Here is a 16,581-nt window from a genome sequence, read left to right on the forward strand (position 1 = left end):
TTCATAAGGTGGGATATTTGGCAGCTGGTAAAAAGAAATAAATGGAGGTTTATATATTGACATGGAAAGATGTCCAACATCAATAACTTTTAAACAGCATGTTATGATCCCATTTCAATAAAGTGGTTACATTTGTATATATAATGTTTGTCTCTGCATAAACAACATAAGATTTAAGGTACAGACCCCAAATGGAATTATAAGAGAGTCTTGATGTCTGCGTTCTACAGTTATATCATGTTTAAAATTGTAAAATAGGCTGGGTGCGGTGGCTCACGCCTGTAATCCCAGCATTTTGGGAGTCCGAGGCAGACGGATCAATTGAGGTCAGGAGTTCGAGACCAGCCTGGCCAACATGGTAAAACCCCATCTCTACTAAAATACAAAAATTAGCCAGGCGTGGTGGTGGGTGCCTGTAATCCCAGCTACTAGGGAGGCTGGGGCAGGGGAATTGCTTGAACCCGGGAGGCAGAGGTTGCGGTGAGCCGAGATTGCACCACTGCACTTCAGCTGGGCAACAGAGTGAGACTCCACCTCAGAAAAACCCCAAAAGACATAACATTGTAAAATAAACATGGCTCCTCTCTTGGAGCACTTTGAACTCCTCCTCTTTGTCCACAAAGCATTTTCATCCTTCCTGTCTCATTCGCCCCAGCCCTGTGGGACATGCTGAGCTGGGACTATCATCTCTGTTTAATAGACAAGAAAATTGAGAGGCAGAGAGGGAGAGCATTTTGTGCACATCACACAGCTATGGGTCAGAGTGGACTTAAATTCCCTTTCCAGCTGTTTCCCATAGCCCCAGAGGGCAAGGGTTGGAGCTCAGGGCTCTCCCTCCTGAGGTCGGGGAGACAGGGCTGCAACTCTCTACTTGAGAGCATTTCCTCCCATGTGCAGTAAGGGCTACATGGAAAGTGACAGACATAAAGGGCTGCCTGCAAACCTGTCAGAGAGTGCATCTGTCTTCCCCACGGGTCGTGAACTCAGTATAAGCAGGGAACCTGCCTGAGTCAGGTCATCCTTGGCATCCCCAGCACCAAGCTAGAGCCTGACATGTATGTTTAATGACTGAGTTAATTACTGAACACCTATTATGTACCAGGGACTGTTCTAGATGCTGGGTATGGCAGTGAACAAGATCCATAGAATCCCTGCCCCTGTGCAGCCCTCCCTCTAGTAGGGCGGAACAGACGACAAATCAAACATGTACTGTGTGAGATGGTGATGAGTGCCATGGAGGAAAAGGAAAAGAGAAGAGGGTGGGAGACCTGGCACTTTAAAACAGGGCAGTGTGCAAAGAGAACACTGGAGGAAAGGAGCTGAGAGGACGGGCCGTGGACACAGTGGAGAAGTGCTGCCCCAGACTGGAACAGCCCAGAGATGGGAAGGAGCCTGCAAGGAAGAGCTGGGCTGGAGGCTGGTGTGGGGGCAGACCTGGGGGAGCTTGCCAACCATTCTGGGGACTCTGGCTTTTCTCCGGGAAGGTGGAGAGCTAAGGGCAGGTTTTAAGCAGAGGAGGGTATATTAGTTCGTTTTCATGCTGCTGATAAAGACATACCCAAGACTGGGAAGAAAAAGAGGTTTAATTGGACTTACAGTTCCACATGGCTGGGCAGGCCTCAGAATCACGGCAGGAGGCGAAAAGCACTTCTTACATGGCAACAGCAAGAGAAAATAAAAAGGATACAAAAGCAGAAACCCCTGATAATCCCATCAGATCCTATAAGACTTATTCACTATCACGAGAATAGCATGGGAAAGACCAGCCCCATGATTCAATTACCTCTCCCTGGCTCCCTCCCACAACATGTGGGAATTCTGGGAGACACAATTCAAGCTGCGAGTTGAATGGCAACACAGCCAAACCACATCATTCTGCCCCTGGCCCCTCCAAATTTCATGTCCTCACATTTCAAAACCAATCATGCCTTCCCAATAGTCTCTCAAAGTTTTAACTCATTTCAGCATTGACCCAAAAGTCCACAGTCCAAAGTCTCATCTGAGACAAGGCAAGTCCCTTCCACCTATGAGCCTGTGAAATCGAAAGCAAGCTGGTTACTTTCTAGATACAATAGGGATACAGGTATTTGGTAAATACAGCCATTCCAAATGGGAGAAATTGGCCAAAACAAAGGGGCTACAGGCCCCATGCAAGTCCAAAATCCAGTGGTGCAGTCAAATTTTAAAGCTCCAAAATGATCTCCTTTGACTCCACGTCTCACATCCAGGTCACGCTGATGCAAGAGGTAGGTTCCCATGGTCTTGGGCAGCTCTGCCCCTGTGACTTTGCAGGGTACAGCCTCCCTCCCAACAGCTTTCATGGGCTGGCATTGATTGTCTGCAGATTTTCCAGGAGAACAGTGCAAGTTGTCAGTGGATCTACCATTCTGGGGTCTGGAGGACAGTGGCCCTCTACTCAGCTCCACTAGGCAATGCCCCAGTAGGGACTCTGTCTGGGGGCTGTGACCCCACATTTCCCTTCTGCACTGTCCTACCAGAGGTTCTCCATGAGCACCCCACCCTGAAGCAAATTTCTGCCTGGACATCCAAGCATTTCCTATGTCTTCTGAAATCTAGGTGGAGGTTCCCAAACCTCAATTCTTGACTTCTGTGCACCTGCAGGCTCAGCACCACATAGAAGTTGCCAAGTCTTGGGGCTTCCACCTCTGAAGCCACAGCCCAAGCTGTATGTTGACCCCTTTCAGCCATGCCTGGAGCAGCTGGGACACAGAGCACCAAGTCCCTGGGCTGCACACAGCACAGGAACCCTGGGCCTGGCCCACAAAACCACTTTTTTCTCCTGGGGCTCTAGGCCTGTGATGGGAGGAGCTGTTGTGAAGGTCCCTGACATGGCCTGGAGACATTTTCTCCATGGTTTTGAGGATTAACACTAGGCTCCTTGCTACTTAGGCAAATTTCTGCAGCTGGCTTGAATTTCTCCTCAAAAAATGGGTTTTTCTTTTCTACTGCAATATTAGGCTGCAAATTTTCTGAACTTTTGTGCTCTGCTTCCCGTTCAAAACAGAATGTTTTTAACAGTACCCAAGTCACCTCTTGAATGCTTTGCTGCTTAGAAATTTCTTCCACCAGATACCCTAAATCGTCTCTCTCAAGTTCGACGTTCCACAAATCTCAAGGGCAGGGGCAAAATGTTGCCAGTCTCTTTGCTAAAACATAACAGGAGTTACCTTTGCTCCAGTTCCCAACAAGTTCCTCATCTGCCCCCTCTGAGACCACCTCAGCTTGGACCTTATTGTTCATATCACTATGAGTATTTTTGTCAAAGCCATTCAACAAGTCTCTAGGAAGTTCCAAACTTTCTCACATTTTCCTGTCTTCTTCTGAGCCCTCCAAACTGTTCCAAATTCTGCCTGTTACCCAATTTCAAAGTCATTTCCACATTTTCAGGTATCTTTTAAGCAACACCCCACTCTCAGTACCAATTTACTGGATTAGTCCATTTTTATGCTGCTGATAAAGACATACCTGAGACTAGGAAGAAAAATAGGTTTAATTGGACTTATAGTTCCACGTGGCTGCGGAGGTCTCAGAATCATGACGGGAAACGAAAGGCACTTCTTACATGGCGGCGGCAAGAGAAAATGAGGAGGAAGCAAAAATGGAAACCCCTGATAAACCCATCAGATCTCCTGAGACTTATTCACTACCATGAGAATAGCATGGGAAAGACCATCCCCCATGATTCAATTACCTCCCCCTGGGTCCCTCCCACAACACGTGGGAATTCTGGGAAATACAATTCAAGCTGAGATTTGAATGGGGACACAGTGAAACCATATCAGAGGGACATGATCTGATTTATAATTTTTGAGGATTGCTGTGAGTGCTATTTGGAAAATAGATGTCGGGGGCCAGGGTAAAAGCAGAGAGAGCAGGTGGGAGACTGTGAGCCACACTGGTAGTGGCTTAGACCAGAGGCAGCAGTGGGACTGTGAGTGTATTTGGATTTGCCCACAGTTGAGATGTGGGAGGTGACAGTGTTTTGGCCTTGTCACTTAAGGAGCAGCTGGGGAGCCCAGGGAGGAGTGGCTTAGTGGAGAACTGAGGAGTTCTGGGTGCATGGGTTTGAGCCATTCACCAGATGGCCAAGGTGTCACATGGAACTTAGAGGAGATGCTGGGCTGGGAGTTGTCAACATATCAATGTAATTCAATGACAGGGGACTCACAGAGATCACGAGGGAGCATGTCCAAGAGGAGGAAGTGACAAACTGGGTCAAATGCGGCCCACGGGGCAAGCAAGGTGAGAAAGGAAAATCAGTCAGATGCTGGGGTCCGGTGCTCTGATTTAGCCATGTGGAGATCACCAGGAAGGCCTGTGTAGAGACAATGCAGGAAGAAGAGCCAAAGATGGCCACCACAGATATCGCTTTCAAGGATTTCCCTGTATCCTTGGGGAAGCAGGAAGATGGGTGATGGCCCAGAGCTGATGGAAGTGTTACAGTTGAGACAGAGAAGCTGGCAATGCTGGAGAGTAGGGAGCATCTCTTAGGAGGTGAGAAGTGATGGATCCTAGTGCACAGGTGGAAGGCTCTATCCTCTAGACAAGGGTGCAGCCATAATCACAGGGGAAGGTGGAAAAGGAGGCACAGGCAGGCAGGTAGGGAGATGATGTGGAGGGGGGAGCCATTGGAGGTTCTCTCTTTATTGAGTCTATTTTCTCGTTGGAATAGGAAGCAAGGCAGCAACTATAAGGCAGGCTGGGAGAGAAGGATTTGGGGGTTTAAGGAGAAAGGAGAAGGCATGTTGCTGTCATTGTCTGGGGGCAGGGCAGCACTGCACGGGGCCATGGGCCTGGGCTCCAGGACAAGTCATGCAGTCTCTTCCTGTGTGTCTATCTCTTCGTCTGTGAAATGGCAATAGTTACAGAATGTACCTCACAGAGTTGTTTAAAAAATACTTGATAATAACATGCTTAGAATATTGCCTGCAACATGTAACTATTATATACGCTTTTACTGAGATAAAAAATAAAATAAATAAGTCAGGCAGAGTGATGGACTTGGAAACGGAGTGGGTTTTAGGACCGCCTCCAGGGCCCACCGGAGCCGAGTGGTTTGTGAGTGAGACCAGAAAGCATGTGTGTTTCTCTCTGGCTGTGCTCAGCCGCCTGGGTGCAGGAGCAGGGGGTTGGGGGTGGCTGAGTTTAAGTAGAGTGGGGTTTCTCCTCTGTGAGTACAATAACTAGTATGAGGATGTGGGGAGGGTGGATGGCAGGCTGGATCATGAAGTCTGGGCTGGGAGGAGGGGAGCTGTGCAAGGAGGTGAGTGAGAGGCAGACGTGAAAGGCTGGCGTCAATGAAAATATTGGAGTTGGGAGAAAAGGAAAGTGGTGGTCAGAAAGGGCGTGTTTGGAATGGAGGTTCTGGAGGAGCTTGTTATCGTAGTGACAAGGGCAAGAATATGCAGGTGGCAATGGGAGGCTGAAAAAGGGGCAGGCAAGGTCTCTGGAGGTGGAAGGACTGAGGTGCCAGAGCGTGCAACCGACTCTCTAGAAACACGCTGAAATCCCCCAGCAGGAGAAAGGGGCCATGAGCCGGAGCTAAGTCTTCCGGTGTAATCTGATGACAGGAACTTCAATACAGTCATGCATCCATATGTCCCTGGCAATTTTGTCATGGTGCGAATATCATATAGTTAGACCTAGATGGGGTAGCCCACTACACACCTAGGCTATATGGGATAGACAGCCTATTGCTCCTAGACTACAGACTTGTACAGCACAGTGCTGAATGCTGTAGCCAACTGTAACACAATGGTAAGTATTTGTGCATTTAAACAAATCTAGGGCAGGGTGCGGTGGCTCACACCTGTAACCCCAGCACTTTGGGAGGCCGAGGCGGGTGGATCACGAGGTCAGGAGATCAAGACCATCCTGGCTAACATGGTGAAAACCCGTTTCTACTAAAAATACAAAAAACCAGCTGGGCGTGGTGGCGGGCGCCTGTAGTCCCAGCTACTCGGGAGGCTGAGGCAGGAGAATGGCATGAACCCGGGAGGCGGAGCTTGCAGTGAGCCGAGATCGCACCACTGCACTCCAGCCTGGGCAACAGAGTGAGACTCCATCTCAAAAAAAAAAAAAAATCTAAACATAGAAATAGTATAGTAAAAATACTATAGTAAAAATAAAATGTAAAAGAAAAAAATGGCACATCTGTGTAGGGCACTTAGCATGAACAGAGCTTGCAGGACTGGAAGTGGCTCTGGGTGTCAGTGAGTGAGTGGGGAGTGAATGTGAAGGCCAGGGACATTACTGTACTTAACTATAAACTTTATAAAAACTGTACATTTAGGCTATGCTAAATTTATTTTTTTAAGTGTGCTACGACGTTACAATGGCTATTTTCACCAAATTTCATGTGCGTCCGTGTGAAGAGACCACCAAACAGGCTTTGTGTGAGCAACATGGCTGTTTATTTCACCTGGGTGCAGGCGGGCTGAGTCTGAAAAGAGAGTCAGCGAAGGGAGATAAGGGTGGGGCCGTTTTATAGGATTTGGGTAGGTAAAGGAAAATTACAGTCAAAGGGGGTTTGTTATCTGGTGGGTAGGACTGGGGGTCGCAAGGTGCTCAGTGGGTAGGAGTGGGGGTCGCAAGGTGCTCAGTGGGGGTGGTTTTTGAGCCAGGATGAGCCCGGAAAAGGACTTTCACAAGGTCATGTAATCAGTTAAGGCAAGGACCGGCCATTTACACTTCTTTTGTGGTGGAATGTCATCAGTTAAGGTGGGCAGGGCATATTCACTTCTTTTGTGATTCTTCAGTTACTTCAGGCCATCTGGGCGTATACGTGCAAGTCACAGGGGATGCAATGGCTTGGCTTGGGCTCAGAGGCCTGACATTCCTGCCTTCTTATATTAATAAGAAAAATAAAATAGTGTTGAAGTGTTGGGGCGGCGAAAATTTTTGGGGGGTGGTATGGAGAGAGAATGGGCGATGTTTCTCAGGGCTGCTTCAAGCGGGATTAGGGGCAGCGTGGAAACCTAGAGTGGGAGAGATTAAGCTGAAGGGAGATCTTGTGGTAAGGGGTGATATTGTGGGGATGTTAGAAGAACCATTTGTCCTATAGAATGATTGGTGATGGCCTGGATACGGTTTTGTATGAATTGAAAAACTAAATGGAATAAGAGAAGGAGAAAAACACGTATAAAAGGACTAAGAATTGGGAGGACTTAGGACATCTAATTAGAGAGTGCCTAAGGAGATTCAGCATAGTCCTGCCAGCAAAGATTATTTATTTACTTTAAGAGTTAAGAGTGGCAGTTTTGGGATAGCACCGGGAGATATCAGCTGTGATGGCTTGGAAAAACAGTGTAAACCGGCAGTGTGAACAAGAGCAGGGCATGTATGAGTAGTTGAGAACGGTGAATAGGAGTATGACTAGGCAGAAGATAGTAGGGATGACAAGTTTTCTGGGGCACAGTCCAAGTTGGTCTGGTGTCTGGAATGAGACTGGGGCCTAATAAAAAGGAGCGTCTATACAGGAGCTTAAATGGGCTGTACCTTGTAGCATTCCGAGGACAGGCCTGAATTCTGAGAAGGGAAAGTGATAAAAGTATTGTCCAGTCCTTTTTGGTGGCTGAGCTTGGTGAGGTGTGTTTTTAAAAGACCTTCAGTCCATTCTACTTTTCTTGAAGACAGAGGACCGTAAGGGATATAAAGGTTTCACTGAATACTAAGAGCCCGAAAAAATGCTTGGCTGATTTGACTAATAAAGGCTCATCTGTTATCAGACTGTATTGAGGTGGGAAGGCTAAACTGAGGAATTATGTCTGACAGAAGGGAAGAGATGACTGCGGTGGCCTTCTCAGACCCTGTAGGAAAGGCCAGTACTTATCCAGTAACTAAAATACCTCCAGACTAAAAGGTATTTTAGTTATCTGACTCAGGCATGGTGAGTAAAGCTAATTTGCCAGTCCTGGGTGGGGCAAATCCTTGAGCTTGATGTGTAGGGAAGGGAGGGGGCCTGAATAATCCCTGAGGAGGAGTAGAATAGCAAATGGAACACTGAGAAGTTATTTCCTTGAGGATACATTTCCATGATGGAAAGGAAATGAGCGGTTCTAAGAGGTGGGCTAGTGGCTTGTACTATAGCATAGCCTGCCTTTGCTGGTATGTGGTGATTAGGCCTGGTGGAACTGCCATCAATAAATCAAGCGTGATCAGGGTGAGGAACAGGAAAGAAGGAAATATGGGGAAATGGGGTGAATATCTCGTGGATCAGAGAGATACAGTCATGGGGGTCAGGTGTGGTATCAGGAATAATGTGGGAGGCCAGATTGAAGTCTGGGCCAGGAACAACGGTAATTGTGGGAGACTCAACAAAGAGTGAGTACAGCTGAAGGAGCCGGGAAGCAGAAAGTATATGTGTCAGGTATGAGGAAGAAAATAGATTTTGGAAGTTATGAGAACTGTAGAGAGTGAGTTGAGCATAGTTTGTGATTTTTAGGGCCTCTAAAAGTATTAAAGCAGCGGCAGCCGCTGCACGCAGACATGAGGGCTAGGCTAAAACAGTAAGGTCAAGTTGTTTGGACAGAAAGGCTACAGGGTGTGGTCCTGGCTCTTGTGTAAGAATTCTGACCACGCTAACCATGCCTAGGAAGGAAAGGAGTTGTTGTTTTGTAGAAGGGGCTGGGGTTTGAGAGATCAGTCGGACACGATTGGCAGGGAGAGCACGTGTGTTTTTATGAGAATTACGCTGAAATAGGTAACAGATGAGGAAGAAATTTGGGCTTGATTGAAGTAATGGGGGCTGTCTGTGAAGCTTTGCAGCAGTACAGCCTAGGTAATTTGCTGAGCTTGATGGGTGTCAGGGTCAGTCCGAGTGAAAGCGAAGAGAGGCTGGGATTAAGGGTGCAAAGGAATAGTAAAGAAAGCATGTTTGAGATCTAGAACAGAATAATGGGTTGTGGAGGGAGGTATTGAGGATAGGAGAGTATATGGGTTTGGCACCACAGGGTGGACAGGCAAAACAATTTGGTTGATAAGGCGCAGATCCTGAACTAACTTGTAAGCCTTGTCTGGTTTTAGGACAGGTAAAATGGGGGAATTGTAAGGAGAGTTTATAGGCTTTAAAAGGCCATGCTGTAGCAGGCGAGTGATAACAGGCTTTAATCCTTTCAAAGCATGCTGTGGGATGGGATATTGGCGTTGAGTGGGGTAAGGGTGATTAGGTTTTAATGAGATGGTAAGGGGTGCATGATCGGTCACCAAGGAGGGAGTAGAGGTATCTTATACTTGTGGGTTAAGGTTGGGGGATACAAGAGGAGGACGCAAAGGAGGCTTTGGATTGGGAAGAAGGGCGGCAATGAGATGCAGCTGTAATCCAGGAATAGTCAGGGAAGCAGATAATTTAAAGTGTCTCAGCCTAATAAGGGAACTGGGCAGGTGGGGATAACTAAAAAGGAGTGCTTAAAAGAGTATTGTCTAAGTTGGCACCAGAGTTGGGGAGTTTTAAGAGGTTTAGAAGCCTGGCCGTCAATACCCACAACAGTTATGGAGGCAAGGGAAACAGGCCCTTGAAAAGAAGGTAATGTGGAGCGGGTAGCCTCCGTATTGATTAAGAAGGGGATGGGCTTACCTTCCACTGTGAGAGTTACCCGAAGCTCGGCGTCCGTGTTGGTCTGGGGGCTTCCGAGGCGATCGGGCAGTGTCAGTCTTCAGCCGCTAAGCCGAGAAGATCTGGGAAGGAGTCAGTCAGAGAGGCTTGGGCCAGAGTTCCAGGAGCTCTGGGAGTGGCTGCCAGGTGAGTTGGACAGTCCGATTTCCAGTGGGGTCCCGCACAGATGGGACGTGGCTTAGGAGGAAACCTGGGCTGCGGGCATTCCTTGGCCCAGTGGCCAGATTTCTGGCACGTGTAGCAAACTCCTGGGGGAGGAGGTTCTGGAGGAACACCTGGCCGCTGCGGTTCAGGCGTTTGGAAGTTCTTGTGTGCTGGAGATGTGGCTGGGGGGTTTGTCTCACAGTGGAGGCAAGGAATTGCAACTTTTTTCTATTATTGTACACCTTGAAGGCGAGGTTAATTAAATCCTGTTGTGGGGTTTGAGGGCTGGGATTTAATTTTTGGAGTTTTATTTAATGTCGGGAGCAGATTGGGCAATAAAATGTATTTTGAGAATAAGACGGCCTTTTGACTTCTTAGGGTCTAGGCTGTAAAGCGTCTCAGGGTTGCTGCCAAACAAGTCATGAACTGGGCTGGATTTTTATATTTGATGAAAAAGAGCCTAAACGCTATCTGATTTGGGATAAAGAAAAAGGAGCATTAACCTTGACTATGCCTTTGGCTCCAGCCACCTTTTTAAGAGTAAATTGCTGGGCAGGTGGGGGAGGGCTAGTCACGGAACGAAACTGTAAGTCGGACCAGGTGTGAGGAGGGGAGGTGATAAAAGGATTATAGGGTGGAGGAGCGGAGGCTGAGGAAGAATTGGGACTTAGCTCGGCCTGGCGACGAGCAGCCTGGGGAGGAGGGGAAAGGTCAGATGGGTCTGTAGAAAAGGAAGACTGGAAAGACTCAGCGACGCTTGGGGTTGGGATTGAGGGGACAGGCGGGAGGGAAAGAAGGAGGATCTGGGAGGAATCACATTGGGAACAGAGACTTGGGAGGGAACGAAGTGTGAAAAATGCCTGGATGTAAGGCACCTCAGACCATTTGCCCATTTTTCGACAAAAATTATTTAGGTCTTGTAGGATGGAGAAATCGAAAGTGCCGTTTTCTGGCCATTTAGGGCCATTGTCGAGTTTGTATTGGGGCCAAGTGGTGTTGCAGAAGAAAATAAGGCCTTTAGGTTTTAGGTCAGGTGTGAGTTGAAGAGGTTTTAAGTTCTTAAGGACACAGGCTAAAGGAGAAGAAGGAGGAATGGAGGGTGGAAGGTTGCCCATAGTGAAGGAGGCAAACCCTGAGAAAAGAGAGTGTAGAGACACGGAGGAGGGGAGTGGGGTTCTTGCCCTCCAGAAAAGCAGAGAGGGGGTTGGGACACGGAAATAAGGGATTGGGGCACAGAGATAAGAGGTCAGAGTGCGGAAATAAGGGATTGGGGCACAGAGATAAGAGGTCAGAGTGCGGAAATAAGGGATTGGGGCACAGAGATAAGAGGTTGGGGTGTGGAAATAAGCAATTGGGGGGTTCTTGCCCCCTAGGAAAGCGGGACTTGCCACTAAGGGTGAAGGAGAAGGGGTTGAGGGGTACTTGCCCCTGCCCCAGGAAAGCGGGACTTGCCGCTAAGGGTGAAGGACCAAGGCAGGCGTCCCTGCGTGGTCTGACACCCTTGAAACGTGAGGGTATAATCAGAGAGGCGTCCCTGCAATGATTAAACACCAAGGGAAGGCTGCCTTCCCAGTCCGTGACCGGCGCCAGAGTTTTTGGTTCACGGATAAAACATGTCTCTTTTGTCTCTACCAGAAAATGAAAGGAATTGAAATTAAGAGAAGGGAGAGATTGAAGTGTGGCGCCAAGATTGAAAGGAGAAAGAGGTTGAGGGATAGTGAGGGAGGTTGTAGAAGAGAGTAAAAAGAGGCCGCTTACCGGATTTGAAATTGGTGAGATGTTTCTTGGGCTGGTCGGTCTGAGGACCTGAGGTCATAGGTGGATCTTTCTCACGGAGCAAAGAGCAGGAGGACAGGGGATTGATCTCCCAAGGGAGGTCCCCTGATCTGAGTCACAGCACCAAATTTCACCAAATTTCATGCGCGTCCATGTGAAGAGACCACCAAACAGGCTTTGTGTGAGCAACATGGCTGATTATTTCACCTAGGTGCAGGCGGGCTGAGTCTGAAAAGAGAGTCAGCAAAGGGAGATAAGGGTAGGGCCGTTTTATAGGATTTGGGTAGGTAAAGGAAAATTACAGTCAAAGGGGTTTGTTCTCTGGTGGGTAGGAGTGGGGGTCGCAAGGTGCTCAGTGGGCAGGAGTGGGGTCGCAAGGTGCTCAGTGGGGGTGCTTTTTGAGCCAGGATGAACCAGGAAAAGGACTTTCACAAGGTCATGTAATCAGTTAAGGCAAGGACCGGCCATTTACACTTCTTTTGTGGTGGAATGTCATCAGTTAAGGTGGGGCAGGGCATATTCACTTCTTTTGTGATTCTTCAGTTACTTCAGGCCATCTAGGCGTATACATGCAAGTCACAGGGGATGCGATGGCTTGGCTTGGGCTCAGAGGCCTGACAGCTATGACGTCCCTAAGCGAGGTGACAGGAGTTTCTCAGCTCTGTTGTAATCTTATGGAACCACTGTCATGTATGTGGTCTGTCCTTGCCTGAAACATTGCTGTGTGGCGCATGACTGCGTTTATGGAGGAGAGAAGGACAATGATCCAGAGAGCGGGGCACTGAGAGCAAGGAGACTCTACCCCTCTCAGGCGGGGGGAAAGGACTGCAGGGATGGCAGCAGTGTCCTTGGGGGACAGGGGCCTTCCAGTCAAGGCCAGAAAGGGACCGAAACGCTGCCAGAGGCTGTTGAAAAGCAGGGGGTTGCTGGTGCTGGAGCAGGATTTGGAGGACGCAGTGAAGTTTCAGGAAGGGAGGAAGGAAGGAATAGGGAGAGAGGGACAGGCCCAGAGAACCAGGCCTCTCCCAGGAAGCTTCCGGCCACTCTGGAGCAGCAGCCTTGCCCAGCTAGACCAGCAGAGGGCGCCAGGTACCTGTCATCGGAGCCCACGGCCTGCCCACTGCCCAGGCCCGGCACAGCCCATAAGCTGCTGGCACCTGCTCTCACCCCTGAGCTGAATCAGCCCCCGCCTCATCCTCAGAGTCCGCAGGGAGGCAGATGAGAGCACAGGCGACTGTGATAGGAGGCAAGAGGAGCCAAGTCTCACAGAAGGGACAGGCTAGGTGCTGCGGGAACTCAGTCAGATGGGCACTGAATCTGGGCAGGCTTCCTGGAGGAGGCAGCTCGGGATCTGTGGTCCAGTTATAATGTTGGTAGGAAGCAGTGCATGGCCCAGCTGGAGACACTGAGATGGGAGGCTGGTTTTTAATGCCTCTCGAGGCCAAGGCATGGCCCCCTCCTGAGGGTAGGGGACCCTGGGAGATTCTGAACAAAAGAGGGTCATGACCAGCGCGCTGGCCTCAAAAATGCTGTCCTCTCCACCTGCTCAAGAATGGCTCTGGGCCCATTGCAAATCACCAGTCTCCACCCTCTCCTCTCCTCCCCTCTCTTCCCAGGAAGCCCCTTGTCTGCCACTTCATGGAGAAAAGGAAGGCACTGGGGTCTTCCTGGCACCTGCCACAGGCAGCCCCTCTCCACCCTGTATGTCCCCACTCCCTGCCGGCTTAAAGGGAAGAGATGTTGCTGTTCTCTGACATGTCTGCCTGGCTCTCTGTCTCTCTTTTGTACACATCAAGGCTTACTCACCCTTTTTCCTGCCAGCCTCTCAGCACACTCAGATCTCTTCCACCCTAAAAAAACAAAATGCAGACCGGGCACGGTGGCTCACACCTGTAATCCTAACACGTTGGGAGGCTGAGGCAGGTGGATCACCTGAAGTCAGGAGTTCAAGACCAGCCTGACCAACATGGAGAAACCCTGTCTCTACTAAAAACACAAAATTAGCCGGGCGTGGTGACGCATGCCTGTAATCCCAGCTACTCGGTAGGCTGAGGCAGAGAATCCCTTGAACCTGGGAGGCGGAGGTTGTGGTGAGCTGAGATCGTGCCATTGCACTTCATCCTGGGTGACAAGAGGGAGACTCCATCTCAAAAAGAAAAAAAATGCAAACAGAACAAAACCTCCCTTGATCACCTTCCATGGTACAGACATTGGGGTACAGCAGTGAACAAGATAGACAAAATCCCTTTTCTCATGCAGCCCTCATAGTGGAGTGAAACAGGTAATAAATTAATGTTCAGCCTATAAGTTGGTGATAAGAGCACTAGAGAACGATGAAAAGAGAAGGATAAAATGTGTCAGTGGGGATGGGGGATGGGCAAGCCAAACTTTTCAATAGGCTTGTCCAAGAGGGTCCAGCTTCTGCAGCTCTTCCTACAGCACACTCCACCTCTGCCTCCACCCCAGACCCCTCCACAGTGCTCTGTCCAAGGCCACCTCAGTCCTGCTAGTGTTTCTCCAAGCATGGCCCAGGGGCCACTTGCATCAGAGTGGTGGAATGAGGCTGCGGCAACTCCTCCTACCCTCCCGCTTTGAGAATTGCAGATTCCTCTGACTGGCCCAGAATCTCCAGGAACTGGGCCCAGGAATCTACATTTCATAAACTCCTCAGGAGATACCAAAGCAGCCCTAAGTGTGGGAACCACAGATTTACTCCCTGAAAATGTAGCACTGCCTCGAGCAGTCCAGGTCGCCCAGCTCCACTCTGCAGCCATGGCTCATGCTATGCCTTCCTCCTGGAATGCCCTTCCCAGCATTCTTTGCCTGATAATTCTCATGACACCCACCCCAAGGGTCTCCTCCTCCAGGCAGCACTCCCTGAACTTTCTGCCCTATGTTCCCCCTCTTCTCTTTGCCAAGGGAGTCCTCTATGTGACAATCTCTTCTGCTGGACCAGGAGCTCCTACAGCTGGGACCCCCTTTAGTCCAATTCGCTTTGGTCTGGAGAGAGTGGTTTTAGAGCCCAACTACCACTTAGGAGCATCCCTCTGGTGGGTGTGGTGGGGTCCAGCCTGGAGACAGTACCCCGTGAGGGGCCATGTGATAATGAGCACAGGCTGGAGGGGTGGTGACAGTGGCTATCATGGGGAGGGAAGAAAGGGGGAAGGGGACATTGTGGAGGCAGAAAGCTAGGCCTTGGCAGCAGATGGGACACGACCCAGGTGGGGATCCAGAACATGAGTTCTAATCCCAGCTCTGCTACAAATTCATGGTGTGACCCTGGGCAACAACTTGCCCCTTTCTGAGCCTCAGTTCACTCATCAGCAGAACAGTGGCAATCACTCTCCCCTCACTGAGGAGATGCGAAGTCCAACCAGATAGCACATCTAAAACTGCTTTAGAAAGTCCTGACATGAGGCAAGCATGGAGGAGGAGGAAGGACGGGATCTGAGTGGTCAGCTGGCAGCCCCACTCCTCCACACAAACACCCAACTGGGTCACCCAGACTGGCCATTTGGATCCAAAGGACCCCAAGGGCATGCACCCGATTTGCATCAGTGCTCTGAGGTCCAGGGTGAAAGGAAAGAATCCCCAGCAGCCCGGGCCCCAGGGCAAGTGGAGGTGGGGACCGGGAGGAATGTGCCTTCAGCTGCTTCGGGGGCCCCTAGCCCTCACCCCTAGGCCAAAATATTTCCATCACCTCCTCATCAGGGTGTTAATGGTGCAGAGAAGTCAGCCATCTCAGCCAGGGAGGACGGTCAGATCTCCAAAACCCAGCCCAGCAACAACCACTGAGATCCCCACAAGGTCCCCAGGCCTGGAATCATTCCTGTGAGGCAGGCAGGTAGGACTGCCACCCCATGCTAGGGGGTAGAAAACTGAGGCTGGGGAAAGCCTTATAGGGAATCAGGGCCAGGGTCTACATCCACAACCTCAGGCAGGGAAGAACGAAGTTCCTCCCTGGGAAGAGGTAGGGAGGCATTGACTGGCACCCTGTTATTGAGATGAGAAACCCCAGGCTTGGGCAGATGACTTGAACTTCAGGATGCAGAAGGCAATGCTCAGAGCTGCCCAAAGAATGGGCAGGAACATGTCTGAAAGAGGTTACACTTCTAAATGGAGAGAGAGAGAGAGAGAGACAGAAAGCTAAAAATAAGACAGTATTTTTGCTTCCTGTGTTTTCGATCTCTGTTGTTAGATGCATATGTGTTTATAATTGTTATATATTCCTAATGGATTAAACTTTTATCATTAAAAAAAAAAATAGCCTTTCCTGGCCGGGTGCAGTGGCTCACACCTGTAACCTCAGCACTTTGGGACGCCAAGGCAGGTAGATCACTTGAGGTCAGGAGTTCGAGACCAACCTGGCCAACATGGTGAAACCCCATCTCTACTAAAAATACAAAAAAATTAGCCAGATATGATGGTATGCACCCATCGTCCCAGCTAGTTAGGAGTCTGAGGCAGGAGAATCGCTTGAACCCGGAAGCTGCAGATTGTAGTGAACTAAGATCGCACCACTGCACTGCAGTCTGGGTGACAGAGCAAGACTCTGTCGCAAACAAAACAAAACAAAACAAGTTTCCGTAGTATATTTTCCCTTTCTTTCTTTGCTGACACTTTTTTTTTCCTCTCCTCCAATTTTCATCAAGGTCATTTTCATGCAGATGACCTGGATTTGTTGTGGGAAGAGATGGTCCCACTCAGCTTTCTGAAAATATGTATTTATAGCCAACACAGGTGCCACGGGACATCACACCACCTGCAGATCCCACAGCTGCCCCGGCTTCCCACAGCCGCTGCCCCAGCTTCCCGAGGCTGCAGGACCAGGCTTCCCCCCTTCCTCCTTGTCATAGCCCTGGTGCTGTTGAGAATCCGCCTGGCAAGCTGGCCAGCGGAGGCCTGGGGGCCTAATCCCACGTGAGGACAGATGTGTCCTTGTGGGAACTGAGGGACATAACCTCTCCTCACAGAGCCTCAGGTTTCCATCCATTTCCCTGGGGCTGTGATGCCTGCCTGCCTCCCTC

The sequence above is a fragment of the Pan troglodytes genome, chromosome 1 (genome assembly GCF_028858775.2).
Source record: "Pan troglodytes isolate AG18354 chromosome 1, NHGRI_mPanTro3-v2.0_pri, whole genome shotgun sequence".
Taxonomy (NCBI): domain Eukaryota; kingdom Metazoa; phylum Chordata; class Mammalia; order Primates; family Hominidae; genus Pan; species Pan troglodytes.